This window comes from Oryx dammah, unplaced genomic scaffold (assembly GCF_014754425.2).
Source record: "Oryx dammah isolate SB20612 unplaced genomic scaffold, SCBI_Odam_1.1 HiC_scaffold_19, whole genome shotgun sequence".
NCBI classification, from domain to species: Eukaryota; Metazoa; Chordata; class Mammalia; order Artiodactyla; family Bovidae; genus Oryx; species Oryx dammah.
Window position 1 is genome coordinate 55,710,258 of NW_024070203.1, and position 17,377 is coordinate 55,727,634.

The 17,377-nt window shown below is 42.8% G+C and overlaps 1 pseudogene; it reads right to left on the minus strand.

Annotated features, from left to right (window-relative positions):
• Positions 1 to 228: 228 nt before the first annotated feature.
• LOC120878822 lies at positions 229 to 8,808 on the minus strand (annotated as a pseudogene).
• Between the last annotated feature and the right edge of the window lie 8,569 nt (positions 8,809 to 17,377).

Here is a 17,377-nt window from a genome sequence, read left to right on the forward strand (position 1 = left end):
GCTACCCACTCCATAATCTTGCTTGGAGAATTCCATGGACAAAGGAGCCTGGTGAGCTACAGTTCATGGGGTTGAAAAGAGTCAGACACAACTGAGAGACTAAAACACACACACACACACATACACACACACACCAAGGTGGAGTAGGGTGAGGGCTGGGGGTCTGGGGGACAGGCAGTCTTGGGGACAGGGCTGGGGTGAGGCTGAGGCTGCCCCACTCCCACCCCCTCACCACCCCCCGTCATTCTGCTCTCTCATCTCCATGTCAGCCGGCTGTTCTCCTGCAGCCACTGCGGCCTGGGCCTTTTGCTCTCCTCCTCAGCCAGCCTCTCAGACATGCTGGCATAGAGCTTCTTCTCCCCTCCAGCTGCCTGTGGACCTGCTGCGGGCACATGGCCAGCTGAACCTTGGCTGCCCTGTTGCTGGGTAGAACTGCAGGCCCTTCTGCAAGTCAGCCCGTGCGTTCGCCACCAGGTGGGCCTCTCCCTGGTGGACAAGGCCCTTCTCATTGTTGCTGTCCACTTCCTGGGCCTTCTTACTGGTTTCAGTGGCAGCTGAGAAGGCCTGCAGCTTCAGATGACACACAGCCAGGTTGAGGTGGGAGGCTGGCTGAAGGGCCTGCACCTTCCTGTGCATCCTCATCAGAGAAGCTCCACTTTTATTCCAGCCAGGACACAATCTTCTTCTTTAAAAAAAAAAAAAAAAACTTAGTTATTTATTTATGGCTGTGCTGGGTCTTCGCTGCTGTGCTCAGGTTTCTGTAGTTGCAGGGAACGGGGGCCACTCTCTAGTTGCGGGGCGCAGGCTTCTCACTGCAGTGGCCTCTCCTTGTGGTGGAGCACAGGCTCTAGGGTACTCGGGCTTTGGCAGTTGGGGTGCACGGGCTCAGCTGCCCCATGGTATGTGGGATCTTCCTGGACCAGGGATTGAACCAGTGTCCCCTGTGTTGCAAGGCAGGTTCTCAACCACGACCACCAGGGAAGCCCCAGGACACAGTCTTCCTGCACTGCGGGACAGCCTGCTTGTACTTGCCTTCCTTGAAGCACACAGCACCTCGCTCCTTCACTACAGTCCTCTGCTCCAGCGTCTCAGAACTCATCGCCCAGGACTTGTTGGCCCTCTCAAAAATTCTTGTGCTGTATTTCATACATCAGCTTAGCATTTGGCAGGATCTGGAACTTCTCCTTCCCAGCATTGCTGAAAGCATACAGGTATTAAGATACACAATGGAATGTTCTCTTTTATCCACACACTGAATGGCTTTCTCCAGCCCACAGGGCAAGATGCATGCTCTCTCCCTCACCAACTTCAAAACTGAGCTCTCGTGGGTCACAGAGCTGGTGCTCGAAGCATCCCTCTGGTGCAGCTTCCAGGGTGGCGCTGTCACTGGGCTTGGCATAGCCCTCCCCGTCACCTGCGTATTCTCCTGTTGATCTCCTGTCTTCTTCATCTATCAGTTCCTCTTCCTTGAACTCCAACAACTCCACCTCAAACACAAGTGTGGCTTTGGGAGGGATCCTGGGAGGGCTGCCCACTGAGCCCTGGGCATGCTCTGGCTTACAGGTGATGTGGCACACTTTGCCTGCCTTCATGGTTGCTACAGCAACATCCCGAGCCTTAATGACCTTCCCTCTCCCCAGGTCAAAGGAGAACCTGTCCTTGCGGTCCAGGCTGCAGTGGAACTTGGTGCCACTGAGCAGCCAGCCCCTGTAGTGGACAGAGACTCACTCCCCAATCATCAGCATCTCCATGCCAGGGCCTTCTTGCTTGATGAACTTAAGCATACCCTCATCTTGCCCGGGGCTGAGGTCCACTCCCTCAAGGGGCTGCAGTGCCAACGGCTCCCTGCTCTTGGCCGCCTTCATCTCCTTGGTGATTACCACACTGTTTCTCAGGCAGCGGTTCCCAGTGGCTGGCCAGAGCTTGTGCCTTCTTTATTTATTTTTGAAAATATTTATTTATTTATTTGGCTGCTCCAGGTTTTAGTTGCAGATGTGGGATCTTTCATTGCAGCATGCAGGACCTTTAGTTGGGCATGTGAACTGAAAGAGTTTGAAACCAAGGATCAAACCAGGGTCCTCTGCTTTGGGAGTACAGCATCTTAAGCACAGGACCACCAGATACGTCCTTACATTTCATCTTATTTATTTTAAAAAGTTTTCATTTTACGTTGGAGGATAGTTGATTAACAATGAAAAAGTGTTAGCTTTAGGTGTACAGCAAAGTGATTCAGTTACACAGATACATGTATTTATTCAAGTTCTCTCCCTTTTCAGTTTATTACAAAATATTGAGCAGAGTTCCCTGTACTATATGAGCTTCTGTTTTTTTGTTTTTTGTTTTGTAGAGAAATCTGAGTATCTATGGACAACGTATCCAAGGGGAGTCACTTGAGCTTCCAGTGAAATTTCAGCCATCGCTCTGAATATTCACATTTCACTGAAAGAAGTCACCAGCATAGAATATTCACATTTCACTGAAAGAAGTCACCAGCATAGATGACACCAGGTGAGGTCAGTAGACAGAAGACTGACTAAAGTGGGTGAGCTCGTTGCTGGTGCTTTCAGCCTTTGTTCTCTTGGCTTCCAGAGTCCATGCTCTTGTGGATTTCCTGTGACCTGCTCTGGATAATCCTTCCTACCTTCTTTGATCAACTAATCCTTGCTATGGAGCTTTTAATTGTTGACATTCTTCAGGTCTTGGTCTTAGATTTCAATTATAGTCTATGAGCAGATGGCTCTCCAAACCTTTAATTTTTTTTTCCTTCCTGTTGGTGTTTTCCTTTTAAAATCATCCCAGTCCTTTAGTAAAAGAAAATCAACCTTGACAGCCATATGCAGAGACCGTGGGGAGATAGAAAGGCAGGGCAGTCTAGGGGTCTCCATCTAGCCCCATAGAGAGACATGGAATCCTATGAAGGGAACTCAGATGTGGGGGTTCAGGGGTCCCCAACCGTTCATTAAGGACCCGATGGAGGAGACACATGACATGCACACAGAGTCTGGGGACCTGACTCCAGAGACATCCAAAAGGCAAAGCTTCCACTTTTCCATGGTATGCTTGATCAAGGGTTCTTCACTCTGGATAAACAACAGAATCACCTGGGAAAATTGCTAAAATGCCAGAGTCCCACCTCGACCAATAAAGTCAGATTTAGGAAGATAAGCTTGGGTATCAGGGATTTTAAAAAGCTCCTGAAGGGATTTCAATGAGTAGTCAGGCTTGGGAACCACCTTGCTGGGGGAGGCTGACTTGAGAAGCAGGTGGAGATATGATGGAGCAGAGTGAATGTGAACTTCTCCTGGCCCACCAGCAGGTTCAGAGGAGAGCGGCCTGGGTCTGTGAGCAAACATCTTGCCACCATGTGAAGCATAGGAATTAACCCACCAAGGAGGACTATACAGCCAAGATATGGAGAAGGGCCACATCTTGATGACATCCCTGAAGTTAACACTGGGTCTGAGAATTTCAGTTTTATTTCTCATGCTTCCCTGGTGGCTCAGTTGGTGAAGAACCTGCCTGCCAATGAAGGAGATGCAGGTTAGATCCCTGGGTCGGGAAGATCCCCTGGAGAAGGAAATGGTCACCCACTTCAGTACTCTTGCCTGGGAAATCCCATGGACAGAGGGGCCTCATGTATTTCAGTCCAGAGGATGCCAAGTGTTGGACGTAACTTAGCAACAAAACCACTACCACCACCACTTTCTGTTCACCTAAGCCCAAATCCCCATGGACAGGGGAGCCTGATGGGTTAAAGTCCATGGGGTCGCAAAGAGTGGACATGACTGGACAACTACGCACAGCATAGAGAGACAGCAGAGGGCTGTTACTCCCTACCTCCCCCTCCTCTGCCAATACTCTTCAAGGTACATTCACATTTTATTTTTTGGCTGCGGTGGGTCTTTGTTGCTGTGCTTGCAGGCTTTCTCTACTTGTGGTGAGAGAGGGCTATGCTTTACTTTTGGTGCTTGGGCTTCTCATTGTTGGCTCTGGGCCCTAGGTGCCTGGGCTTCAGAAGTTGCAGCCCCTGGCCTTAGTTGCTCTGTGGAATGTGAGATCTTCACGGACCAGGGATCAAACCCAAGTTTCCAGCGTTGACAGGTGGCTTCTTAACCACTGGGCTACCAGGGAAGTCCGACATTTGCATTTAGACCTTCTGGAAAGGTCTTTGTTTTTGCTTTGGTCAGTAGAGACTACTCATTGTGTCCTACTATTTGTTCTCCCTTTCTTCCATAACATAGTTTTCTAGCTGAGCTTCCCAGAAAAATAAAGACTACAATTCTTAGCCTCCACTGTAGCTATGGCCATACTAAGTTTTGGCCAGTAGGATGCAGCAGGATAATGTGATTTTATCCAGAATCCTTAAAAGACAGCAAGAATGGACCATTTTCTCCATCCTTTCTCCATTTTGCTATCTGAAACATAAATTTTCCATCTTTGACTTGACGATAAGGCTGTATCTTACAAATGGGACAGACGGGAATTCCAGGGAGTGGAGCCACCCCATTGACTCTGGCCTGATACTTCCAGAGTTCATTTGTGTGAATGAGAAATATCAAATTTCTCTTATTAAGCCAATGCTATTTTGGGTTTTCTGTCACTCAAAGCTGAATCTAATCCTAACTAATATACCCTATTAAGTTTCATCTTGAGATATTTGGACCATCACTTTGTGTCTTTGGGTACTAATGTCATCATTCAACATCTCTATGCCATCCAGCTCTCTATCATCGGTTAATGAGATGGGTGTGCCTTCTGTGCTTCCCTGTCATTAATAAAAATAGGATCAGGAGAAGGTCAAGGACAGCAGTCTCCAGTCTACTCTGGAGAGCTCTCTCTGTCCTGGTGATCTAGCCACCTTTTCTTTGGACACAGGTGTGAGGTGGTGCGGAGAGAAGCTGAGCGGTGTCATCCACAGATCAGTGGGTCTCAAGATTTAGTGTGTAGCAGGACCACCTGGAGGGCTTGTTAAAGCACAGATTACTGGGCTTCAGCCCCAGAGTTTCTGATTCAGGATGTCTGGAATATGACCCAAGTATTACTTTTTAAATCTATTTTATTGAAGTATAGCTGATTTACAATGTTGTATTAATTTCTGCTGTACAGCAAAGTGAGTTATATATATGTGTATATATACACACACATATTCTTTTCCACTATGATTTATTACAGGATATTGAAAAGCTGATTCATTGGAAAAGACCCTGATGCTGGGAATCATTGAGGGCTGGAGAAGGGGGTTACAGAGGATGAGATGATTGGATGGCATCACTGACTCAATGGATGTGAGTTTGAGCAAACTCCAGGAGACAGTGAAGGACAGGGAACCTCGGCGTGCTGCAGTCCCTGGGGTCACAAAGAGCTGGAGATGGCTTAGTGACTGAACAACAGCAATTGAAAATAGTTCCCTGTGCTATACTGTAGGACCTTGTTGTTCATCCGTTTTATATGTAATAGTTTGCATCTGCTAATCCCAAACTACCGGTCCAGCTCTCTCACCCCCCAAATATTTGTGTTTCTAACATATCCCAGGTGAGGCTGATATTGATGTTCCAGGGACCATACTTTGAGAACCATCATCCTAGCGTATCATCTTTCAGTTGGAAGGTGATTTATGAAAGAGAAAGAATATTTAAAAGTTGTTTGGGGATGGGAAGCAAGTCTTTGAGGGGACAAAAGGGATGGACTGCAGAATATCATGGAGGGCTGGACTCTGGTAGGACCAGAGCACTGTCTTGTGGCTTCCAAGAAGACCAGCAAGACAGGGAGCAGGTAAAGCAGACTGGTCCATTTGCTTTGAGGAGGCTGTAGGAGCTTCTGTCTAGTGTCTTTTAATTTCTCAGTGAAGAATATACAAGGGCATTAACCGAGGTGAGGGACATTAGCTGAGTAAGAAATTTTGAAATACTTTTGGCATAGCTAATATCCCAGGGGAGTGTAATATGTACCAGGAAATGATAGGAAGACAGAAGCAGGGTGGATATCTGTTTACCGAGCTCATTAACTAGTTTTTTGTCTTAGCATATTACTGAGAACATTTAAATGTTAAGCAGTTCCACAGAAGATATGGTACTAAATTCACCAAGATATCTCCAGACCCAGAAAAGTGCTCAGTGAATGTTCAGTTCAGATTTAACAGTAAACGAACAGGTGAAATTCAATTTTTAGTTAAGATCATACCCTTGGAAAAAAAATGACACAAATGACAGTTCATTAGTTTTTCAGTTAATTATTTAATTAATTATCTAGGCTGCACTGACTGTTTGTTGCTTTCTCTAGTTGTGGTGAGCAAGGGTTACTCCTTGTTGAGGTACGTTGGCTTCTCATTGCTGTGGCTACCCTTGTTGAGGAGCACAGGCTCTGGGCATGCGGGCTTTAGTAGTTGCAGCTGTGGGTTCTAGAGCATGGGTTCAGTGGTTGTGGCCCCAGGGCTTCATTGCTACATCCTATATGGGATCTCCCTGGACCAGGGATTAAACCTGTGTCCCTTGCATTTGGCAAATTCTTACCCACTGCACCACCAAGGAAGTCCTCATTAGTTTTTACATGGATATATTTTTTGTTACCTTTAATGACTATTCTGTTTCATGGCCAGGCATTATATCATGTGTGATTGTCTTAATAGAAATAATACTTTGCACATTGTTGGAATCTCACACCTTTTAAAAAAAAAAAAAGAAAGAAAGACTACAAGTGCACAACTGCCAAATCCTGAAATGCAGTTTTATTTCTAGAATTAGAAGAAATTCCAACCGGTTCTGCTACACAGAAGCACATTTTAGCTTACTTCTGACACGCATGAGCAGATAAAATCATAATTTGCTAGGCTGCTCTCTGGGGACATGAGAAGTCAGGCAGTAAATCTAGGGACATTTGGAATAGCTTCACACACCTCCACAGAGTTGGAGACTGGCTTCAGATTGCCACTGGTTCTGGAGCAAGAAATTAAGACCAGTAGAAATCAGTAGCTCTGTCACTAGGTTGGGTCCTCAGAGAAGAGGGTGGTGACCCACTGTCCCAATTTGCCTGGCTCTCGGGAAATGCCTGGGGTGTGGGGTTTTCAGTGCTAAACCTCTGATAGTCTAGGACAAACCAGGCCAAGTTGATCAGCCTAGCAGGGGCTGACCATTTTGGGGGAAAATTCCCCAATATAGCTAGTACAGCAAGGCTGCTGTTTTGATGTATGGTAGCTTATTTAGCTTCAGGAGTGTGTGACTGGTATAGTCACACAGAGCCCCACCCTCAGAAGGGCCCATACTTGCTACACTAAGTCCCCTACATACCAACCTTCAAGTTGTGTACTTTCAAAGATGGGGATGTGTGTTCCCTTAAAGTCAGGTGTGAGTGCAATTGCAGCTTGCCCTCCATCTCATATTGCTGACGACCCTGCAGTCCTACCATCTCCTACCTCCACTCCCTCCTCCAGCCAGTAACTCTTCTTGCCTGTTCACTCAATGCCAGCCCTGTATGCCAGCTGTGGTACTGAACTACTGAACTTTTCAAGGTACTGTGATATAAGATTTAAAATGCTATCTTTATTTTTTGTGTATTTTATGTTTGTTTTTATGTATAATTTGTGTGACATGAATTATAAACCATACTATAAACAGAATTATAAGAAGAATTGTTAACTGTACTATAAGTTATAAACAGTACTATATAGCTGATTGTGTGAGCTGGATATCCAGGTTAACTTTGTTGGACATACGAACAAATTGGACCCATGAACACACTCTCAGAATGGAACCTGTTGGTATATAGTGGACTCACTGTTTAATACCTTGCTGTTGTCACTTGAAAATCTTAATAACATTTGAAGGAAGTGTTCCTCATTTTTATTTTGTACTAGGTCCTGAAAGTTGTGTAGCCAGTCTGCAAATTATGTAGGAAGGGAGGCGGGCCTTCTGTTTTTACTTCTTTGTGTCTTTCCTGATGAGAGATGAAGACAGTTTTCTCTCCCCGCTCTGCCTCTTTCCCGCTCTGCTTCTTCTTTTGGTTAAGCCAAACCTATACAAGGTATTTCTTTATCCATTAATCTTTTTAAAAGGCCATGCTGTCTTATCACAAATGTTAGTGTCTAAAAAATTAAACCTGGTTCAAATGTAGCCTTTCCACCCTGGATGTGTTTCTGCCAGTAAGGAAAAGAGAGCCAGGGAAGGAAGAAGGAAAGTATTTAGAAAAACTGAAGAAAGTGTGGCAGAAATACCGGCTGGGAGTTTCCACAGCACAGCGGGAGAAGCCACACACAACTCTGGATCAAAGGAAGCAACCTCAGGGAAGATGAAAGGGGGTGATAATTGTAAGTGGAGACAGAGTTTCATAATAGAGGTGATAATAACAGGCATTTATCTGTGAACCTGAGGGAGAGTTAAAATTGAGAAGGGTGGGTGGTGGCCCGAGGACGGTCCCTTGACTTACCTCTTCCGTGGAAATTTTCGCTCTTTCCAAGTTATGTCTATTTCTCCTCTTGGGTGTTAAAATCAAGCCTTTTCCAACAAAAAGATATTTCACTGAGGTATGGACTTATGTTTTTAAACATGGACCGTAAGGAGGACAGGAAGGAGATGGTTAGCTGAGAGAGAGTAAGGAAGGCTGAATTTGGACTGCGAAGCCGGTGGCTGAGCTGGGTGTCAGGCTGTAAAGGTGACCTTCAGGAACTGGCTGAGCTCTGCTGTGTTCTAACCCTGACCGCATCTCGGAACAGGACCCAGAGGGCCAGCTCACCGTCCTCGTCCCCAGGGATGGGGCGTGAGGGGACCTCTCTCTCCCCCCGCCAGGCCTCCGAGTGACAGTCATGTTGGCCGTCATTGCTCGGAGCTGTTCCGGGCAGCAGGGAACCAGGCACCGCAGCTTAGAAAGGTGGAGTAGGGCCTGCTGTGAAAAACGCAGGCTCTTGGAGATTTAAAATGTATTTTTCTTCCTATCTTTGGATGGAGAGATGTAAAAGCCGTGTGATAGATGAGGCCCAGGAAAGGGAGTTGTCATCAGATGCAGAGATTCTGCCCCCAGGCGCTGAAAGGATGCTCTGGTACCTGTCGTCTCCCTACCACCCGTCCTTTGCTTGGACGTAATTGGATTAAGAATCACTCTGTGGAGATCTGGACAAACCATTCTGGGCTTCTTAGGGAGGGATAAGTATTCTGTAAATACAAAGTCTGACCTGGCTGGAAAAGAATAATTTTTAAAGCTTAGAAAACTTGGCAGCATGTGTGTGTTTGGGTCCTGAGTTTTATTAAACTAAGTGATGAATGACTTCCAGGCAATGAGGCAGAGAGGCTAGAGAGAAGTTTCCAAGTGGTTGCCAATATGTCTAGAGCAAGGACACCAAATCCAGGTTCCCCAGCTGCTTTTTTGCTACAATGCCCTTACATTGTAAAAGTTGCTCTTTTTTTTCTGTTTTAACAATATTCAGACTCAGAACAGGGTTGCTGATATGTGATTTTTAAAATATTGTGCATACACGTGTCATCATTGACTCAATGGACATAAGTCTGAGCAAACTCCAGAAGATAGTGAAGGACAGGGAAGCCTGGCAAGCTGCAGTCCGTGGGGCTGCAGAGTCAGATACGATTGAGCTACTGAACAGCAGAAACAACACAGTTCTGAAAGTACCTTGTTTTGAAATAGTATGCATTTAAACTTCTTTTTTGGAGTGTTTGTGAAGTCAACTCAGGTCTGCTTTAGAAAGTAAAACTATATTTGTGTGTTAAGGTAAAAAATTCTCAGCAAGGCAAATGTTTAAAATATTTAAGGAAACAATGACAATATAGGATAGAGGTCATTGTTGGATGGTAACTGTTTAAATTCAAAAGACATACATCAACTCTGTTCTCTCCTTTAAAACACATCTGAGCCTTAATTAAACACCTATTTTTAGCAGAAGATTTTACTAATGTTCCACTAGAGGGCAGCATTTGATAAGGGTTTGATATATGGATTCACCGTGTATAGCTATCATAGAAGTTTAATTTGATTTTAAAACAATGATGGTAGTAGAAAATACGTATCCTGCTTTCATCAGCACAACTAAGGTAAAGAAGCTGTGCTGTGCTTGATTTCAACTTGGGGTAAACAGTCCTTAAAGCAGCGTATCCTGAGTTGAATAGGGTGTGTTTGTTTTGTAGTTTTCAAGATGAAAAAGCAATCAAAGGAACTAAAAACAATTTAGGTGGTACTTTACAAGGGCTGGATTGATCCCATTGGCTTGCTAAAAAGGAGTTTGGTTGTTTTAACTCAATCTCCAACACACTATTTACCCTCCCTGGGAAACCATCCAAATTTGGCTGCATTCCATATGCTAGAAAAAGCTCGGAGCTGGAGCCAACTGTGGGTTTGACTGAGGTGGCAGAATAGCCCAAGGAGAGGTTGCAGGCTGCTTCCCAGGGGCCAGAAGTGTCCTAGCCGCACCCGTTGGTCAGTAGTGACTGGGAAGTGGCAGAGAGGTGTGCCTGGCTCTTAGATGTTAGTCAATAAAAGTTGATTTTTCTTTTACTCACTTGCTATGCAACTGTATCCTGTCTTGTGGTGCTGCTTACCTTATTACACTTTTAAAAATTAAACAAACTCACGCACATGATAAACAAACAATGTAAGATGGAACATGATTAAAACTGCCTTTCTGACCTCCCAAACCAGACCCGCTGTCCAGAGGTAACCACCAGCAATGATTTTTTGGCATGTCATGCAGAAAATGTTCTTGCAGAAAGATGCTTACATCATTATAGGTATATGTTATACAAATAGGTGCAAATTATATAGACATTAGTCTATACTTTGTTTTTTTTTTCTGTTCCACAATGAATCTTGGATGACTTCCATATCTTATGGCTTAGGTTTTCAATTTTATTTCCCTAGTGAGACATACTTCTCAATGGCAGATACTTCATTTTTTTCCCTTTTCCTTTTTTGCCTCATAATGTCGGGGACTACTGTCATCATTCTAGGTGTTTAACAACCATTTTGAGAATAAAGAAGATGTCGTGTATACATATGTGTGTGTGTGTGTGCGCGCATGCATGCATGCTAAGTTGCTTCAGTTTTGTCTGACTTTTTGCGACCCTATGAACTGTATCCTGCCAGGTTCCTCTGTCCATGGGATTCTCCAGGCAAGAATACTGGAGTGGGTGGCCATGCTCTCCTCCAGGGGATCTTACCCACCCAGGAATCGAACCCGTATCTCTTACATCTCCTGTATTGGCAGGCAGGTTCTTTACTGCTAGCATCACCTGGGAAGCCTATATATGTGTTGTGTGTGTGTGTGTGTATACAATGGAATATTATTACTTAGCCATAAAAGAGTGAAATAATGATATTTGTTGCAACATGAAGGGAGCTAGAGATGATCATATTAGGTGAAGTAAGTCAGAGAAAGACAAATATCATGTGATATCACAAATATCATGTGATATATGTGGAATCTCAAAAAATGATGCAAATGAACTTATTTGCAAGACAGAAACAGACTCACAAACATAGAAAAACAAACGTAGGGTTACCAAAGGGAGAAGGGGAAGAGGAGGGAGAAATGAAGAGGATGGGATCAATAGATAGAGACTACAATATATAAAATAGACAAACAACAAAAAACCTACTGTATAGCACACAGAACTCTATTCAATATCCTATAGTAAATAACCTGTAGTAGAAAAGAATCTGAAAAGCAATGTTTATGTATTTTCTCTTTTTTTAAAAAAATTTATTGATTTATTTATTTTACTTTACAATATTGTATTGGTGTTGCCATACATTGACATGAATCTGCCACGGGTGTACATGTGTTCCCCATCCTGAACCCCCCTCCCCTCTCCCTCCCCATCCCATCCCTCTGGGTCATCCCAGTGCACCAGCCCTGAGCATCCTGACTGTTGCATAGAACCTGGACCGGTGATTCATTTCACATATACATGTTTCAATGCCATTCTCCCAAACCATCCCACCCTTGCCCTCTCCTACTGAGTCCAAAAGACTGTTATATACATCTGTGTCTCTTGCTGTCTCGCATACAGGGTTACAATTACCATCTTTCTAAATTCCATATATATGCGTTAGTATACTGTATTGGTGTTTTTCTTTCTGGCTTACTTCACTCTGTATAATAGGCTCCAGTTTCATCCACCTCATTAGAACTGATTCAAATGCATTCTTTTTAATGGCTGAGTAATATTCCATTGTGTATATATACCACAGCTTTCTTATCCATTCTTCTGCTGATGGACATCTAGGTTGCTTCCATGTCATGGCTATTATAAACAGTGCTGCGATGAACATTGGGGTACACGTGTCTCTTTCAATTCTGGTTTCCTTGGTGTGTATGCCCAGCAGTGGGATTGCTGGGTCATATGGCAGTTCTATTTCCAGTTTTTTTCAGGAATCTCCACACTGTTCTCCATAGTGGCTGTACTAGTTTGCATTCCCACCAACAGTGCAAGAATATTCCCTTTTCTCTATACCCTCTCCAGCATTTATTGCTCGTAGACTTTTTGATAGCAGCCAGTCTGACTGGCGTGAGATGGTACCTCATTGTGGTTTTGATTTGCATTTCTCTAATAATGAGTGATGTTGAGCATCTTTTCATGTGTTTGTTAGTCATCTGTGTGTCTTCTTTGGAGAAATGTCTGTTTAGTTCTTTGGCCCATTTTTTTTGATTGGGTCGTTTATTTTTCTGGAATTGAGCTGCAGAAGTTGCTTGTATATTTTTGAGATTAATTCTTTGTCAGTTGCTTCATTTGCTATTATTTTCTCCCATTCTGAAGGCTGTCTTTTCACCTTGCTTATAGTTTCCTTTGTTGTACAAAAGCTATAAACTCAAAATGGATTAAAGATCTAAACGTAAGACCAGAAACTATAAAACTCCTAGAGGAAAACATAGGCAAAACACTCTCTGACATAAATCACAGCAGGATCCTCTATGAGCCACCTTCCAGAATATTGGAAATAAAAGCAATAAATAAATAAACAAATGGGACCTATTTTCTCTTATTAATATATATTTTCTGAATCACTTTGCTGTATACCTGAAACATTGTAAATAACTATATTTCAATAAAAAAATAGAAAAACAAAACCAAAAATAACTCTTCTGGGATTGTTTGGCTGGAGTGTTAGTCTGCTCCTGGTGAGAAAGTAGGAGGAAGGTTTATAATCATATTAAGGAATTTGTTTTGTTCATTTCCAAATAATAAGAACTGAAAAGGGTACACTGGGTCATCTTGTCTAGTACTTTTCTCAGCTTCTTATACTTGAAATTGACTGCAAAAGCCTTGCATTATTTTGGTCTGCAGGTTGCCCCAGCTCTTTTCATTTGCCACTCAAGAGTGAGCTGTGCCTTTGAATTGGCAGGTGTTCACAATCTCATTATTACGACTGGATGCCCTGTGCTAACAGGGTATAAAGGGATCCTCAGACGCCAAAGATGGCATTCACATGGGTCTAATATTCCCATGCTATAGAGCACTGGCAGTTGTCCTTCATTTTAAAGGCTGTGTGTTAGGAGAGCTGAAATCGCATGCCAAAATCTTAGTACTTTTTACATTTTGTCCTTTGTTTACCTTTTATAGCCTTGATTTGAGGAAACTTTTTGTTCCCAAAAGATCTGTGAATTTCATCATTTAGAAATAATCATATCTATAGACTTGATTGTTGTGTAACCTCTCAATTTTTTTCCAAGTCCTTGCATAAGGAACTAGGGGGAGTTATGCTAAGTGACATGTCAGACAGAGAAAGACGCTATATGATTTCACTTGTAGGTGGAATCTAAAACACAAAAAGAGAAACAAGTGTAACAACACAGAAGTGGTGTTATAGATATAGAGAACAAATAGGTGGTTGCCAGAGGGGAGATGAGTGAGGGGAGGAAAGAAATAGGTGAGGGAGATTTAGAAGTACAGGATTCCAGTTGTAAAATGAATGAGCCATGGGTATGAAATACACAGTATTGGGAATCCTGTCAATAACTGTGTAGTATCTCTGTAGGGTGACAGATTGTAATTAGACTTGTGATAATTTTGAAATGTGCAGAAATGTTAAATCTCTATATTGTCTAATAGGAACTAATATAGTGTTGTGGGTAAATCATACTTGATAAACAAACTCCTAGAAAAAGAGATTGGATTTGTGGTTTCCAGAGGTGGGCATGGGAGAAAGGCAATTGATGGATGAAGGCAGCCAAAAGGGACAAACTTCCAGTGTTAGATAAGTAAATACTAGGGATGTGATGCACAACATGATAAACACGATTAACACTGCTGTATTGTAAGTGGAAGCTGTTAAGAGAGCAAATCCTAAGAGCTGTCATAACAAGGAAAAAGAAAAATATTTTTTCTATTTCTTTAATTTTTTATCTATATGGGTTGATGGCACAAGTTTTTTAAGGCACAACTTTGGTTCTATCATTTGCATTCAAGCCAGCAGACACTGAGGGACCTCTGTGTGCAGAGATGCGTCATGGATGCCTGGCTCTGGGGAAGATAATATAGATAAAGCTCAGTTTCTTTCCTGAGCAGATCTGAGGGTGATGGGGACCATAGCTGTATGGACAGTACTTCAAGGGAGGCTGCAAATGTGCTTCAGGAAGAGACAAAAAGAAGTGAGTTCATACGGGGGATGACATTGTGGTTTCGAAGAGGTGTGTTTGAGCTGGTTTTTCAAGGATTTGAAGATCTTGGTTGACCAATCACAGTTAGTGGAAAGATTTCTAGATTTGTAGACACTTTCTAATGATGACACATTCGAAAATGACAAACAGTCTGTGTCTAGAGGATCAGGTGAGTGGAAGAGGCTGGAGGCAGATCATGTCTACATTCAGAAGAGCTTTAATTGTCATGCTCCAGAATTTGGGATGGAAACCCTAGAAAAATGCCAGGGAGTGGATGATTGGATGGATGGTGATTGTGTTAATCAATTTAGGTAACATAGGGAATTCCCTAGTAGTTAGGACCTGGCACTTTGACTGCCATGGACCTGGGTTCGATCCCTGGTCAGGGAACTAATATCCTGCATACAAGCCACTAGACACCATCAAAGCAAACAAACACACACAAACCCCCAAATCCAAACAAACCAGGGAACATAGGTGTCCAGGGAGGGAGAGAGGATAGAATTATGTGGGCAGGGTTTTATACATACTATAGGGCACATCAGAGACTTTTCATTGATGGTTTCTGAAAAGATTTGGGGGAGTTCAAGCGGGCTAGTGATGGCAATGAGTGAATAAAAGATGAACAAAGTATGTTCTTCTTTATGAGAAAAAAAAATGGCCTTAGGTTACCTTTCTAGCTCTGCTTGCATGGCAGTCTGACAGAAATGGATGTTAGCTGTGTTACCAGGCAACACTGCTTCTGGTAAGAATGGCCCATGGTTGGTAAGCTGCATGTGGACTAGGATGTCCGTAAATGAATGTAACTGCCTGGTGAGAAGGCACAGCTTTGGGCTTCTCCTCATCGGGACCAGGAGGCCGTGGCTCAAGGACTGATGCACGGGGCTTCTCCCCCACCTGCATGTTTCCAGGCTCTCGTCTCTGACCTCTGACATACACCTTTAGAATTAGCCCCTGGTCCACTGGGAGCATCTCTACTGGTGTACTGCTTCCTGCCCGGGACCCCTAGTACAGCCAGCACCAGGTGATGCTCCTGTAAGTTCCCTTAGCTGAGCCGAAACTACAAAGAATGGACACTGCAGGAGTAAACATCGGATGTATTTGTATGTGACCAGCAGAAAGCCTTAATTTCTTCTTTCTGCGCCTGTAAGAATATTCTGGCTTTGTGTGAGCAACGTTTTTCTCCACTGAATCCCAACAATGATTTAGGTATATGTCCTTAGCATCTAGCACAGTCAAGGGTAGTCTCATGGCAGACACTTAGTCAATAATTGTTGTATAACCAGTATCAATAAGTAAATATTACCTTCCGTATTTCAAGTACTCTGTTAGTTGCTGGGACACAGATACATGTCAATATAGCCCTTCTCTCAAGAACTTCACATTCTACTAGATGGAAGGTTATATTTAAACTCTCACATTTTTCTGTCTTTCTCTCTACCAGCTACTCGCTAATTATCCTCCCCCTCATCATCATAGTTTGCACTTACTGAGCACATCTCTGCTAGAAATTATGCTTGGGGCTTTATACAGATTATCTAACTAAATCCTCATCACAGCCCTATGAGGTAATTTCTATGTTTCCCCATTTTACAGATGAGAAAGCTAAGTTTGTGGAACCAGGATTCAAACCCCAAAGTGTGAGTCTAGAGCCCCCTTTGTTTTTTATTTTTCCATTAAAAAAAAATTGAAGTCTACTTGATTTACAGTGTTATGTTAGTCTCTGGCATACAGTAAGGTAATTCAGATACATATATATATTCTTTTTCAGATTCTTTTCCACTATAGGTTTTTACAAGATATTGAGTATAGTTCCCTGTGTTATGCCGTAAGTCCTTGTTTGTTTTTATCTATTTTATATATACTAGTATGTAACTGCTAATCCCATCCTTCTAATTCACGTCTCCCGTCCCCTCTGTAGTAACCAGAAACTTGTTTTCTGTGCCTGTCAGTTTGTTTCTGTTTTGTAAATAAGTTCATTTGTATCATTTTTTAGATTTCACATAAAGTGATATATATTTCTCTTTCTCTGTTTAACTTATTTCACTTAGGGTGATAATCTCTAGGTCCATCCACGTTTCTGCAAATGGCATTATTTCATTCTTTTTTATGGTAGATCCCACCTTCTTAATTACTCCACCATTCTGCTTCTTGCTGCCAGCACTTCAGTAATACTTAGGTGACATGCATTTTAGGCATTTATCTGCTTGGTCATAAGAAGGACAAAACTACATCTTCTGTATGTCTAAAAGGAAAGCAAAGCCAATTATTCTTTGACTGTTTCATCTGTACAGTGGATTTAGGACTGATGTCATAAAAAGTCTAGTTCTCATTTACAAAATTGCTAAGTGGGAAATCACTTAAAATTCTGTGTAAGGCTTTAAAAATACACATGAGGCCAAAAACCAAACATTCCAATTTTTAAATGGGCAAAGGACCTGAAGAAACATTTTTCAAATGAAGATAGACAAATGGCTAACAGGTATATGAAAAGGTATAAATATCACTAATCATCAGGGACATGTAAGTCAAAGCCATAATGAGATATCACCTCACATCTCAAAAAATGAAAACTAGAACTACCGTATGATTCAGCAGTCCCACATCTGAAAATGGATCTGAAGTAAATAAAATCAGTATTTTGGAGCATCATCTGCAATCCCAAGTTCATCGCAGCTTTCTTCATGATAGCCAAGATACATGAACAACCTAAGGCCCCATGGATGGACAAATGGACAAAGGCGTGGTAGGTATATACAGGGGAATATTATTGCCCCATGGATG